Below are 1,390 nucleotides of genomic sequence, written 5' to 3' on the forward strand. Positions count from 1 at the left end.
GGTTTTTTTCCTTAAAGGTAACCCCCCCCCTGCCACAAAAAATGGCTCTTCCCGGGAAAAAAAAAAATTATGTCCAGGCGCCTACACGTCAGGACAACCAACCGTCAGGGTCATGTTGTCCAACGCCGATGTGACGCCCGACGATTAGTCATCTGGAAGTGCAGTGTTCTGACGTAAAATCTTCTCTTGTTCCCGAGAGGCCATAAATTTGCTTCAATAAATTTCTATCCGAAAACATGATCCGCGGGTCGAATCTTGGGGGCCGAAACAAAATATTATTTATGAACAAAATATTACATATTTTATAAGTATAGTCAGACAACAATGAATAAGAATGCCTTTAAGATACTTTATCTGTTGTGGCGGCGTTTTGAAAATGCCGACTCACCGTTTGTGAAAACCGTTTTGGCAACTTATCTGCAAACGTGGTCTGCGGGTCGAACCCTGGGGCCGAGTTTCAGAATAAACTAATTATCTATATAAGCTAAAGTTGCTCCAAACAAACCCTAAGACTTATCTCTGATAAGAAAAGTCTGTTGTCCTATTCACTAGAAAAAGAGAGAGAAACTTAAAGATTACTTTCCTGGACCTGAGAGCGAGATCAATTTCTGTAATCTTTAAAATTACACAAGCTAAGCTAAAAATTGCACGTAAAAGGTGCAGCAGAGGCTTGCTTTCAGATCTCCTTTTTTTTGCCTTTGTTGTGGACCACTCTCTTGAATTACCCATCCGTAGAGATAACTTTGCCTTTTCATCCAAAGCTTTTACAATGTCAAAGTCCTGTACTCAATCAGCGTATTTAGGCATATATAATAGCTCTGATCAGGTCCCCTACCTCCATAACAATTACCACAAACAGGTTATTATTTACAACCAACATCATTGGATGCATGCATATAATAATGCCAAATTTGATTATGTTATATTCAAAGGGTTCAGGTAATGTTAATCCATTGATTAAGGGCTTTTAAACTTCCAATCAAAAAGTTCTGAATTCTAGGTTTTATATATATAAATTTCGTGCGTGCGCGTTCCGTGGTCTGTTGGTAGAGCAGCCTCTCTGAAGGTTCCTCAGGTCACAGGTTAGAATCGCCCTGTAAGTAGGATGTGGTACTCGAATATTTAGCACACCTAGCGATATATAGCTTCGCATGTTTACGTCTACTCAACTTTTATGATTAACACGTAGGGAGCTGAATAATGCTCCTTCTTTCAGATATATATATATATATATATAATACTGATATACAAACTAAAGTTATGGGAGAGGACATAAACACATCGTACGATGTGTTGTCAATCACAAATGGCATTTTGATTGATAACTAACAACTAACAGAAAATTAATATCCATTAATATTTAGATTTACAACAAAGTAAAAAGTATAGA

Source organism: Phalaenopsis equestris, unplaced genomic scaffold (genome assembly GCF_001263595.1).
Source record: "Phalaenopsis equestris unplaced genomic scaffold, ASM126359v1 Scaffold000251, whole genome shotgun sequence".
In the NCBI taxonomy this organism is placed as follows: Eukaryota; Viridiplantae; Streptophyta; class Magnoliopsida; order Asparagales; family Orchidaceae; genus Phalaenopsis; species Phalaenopsis equestris.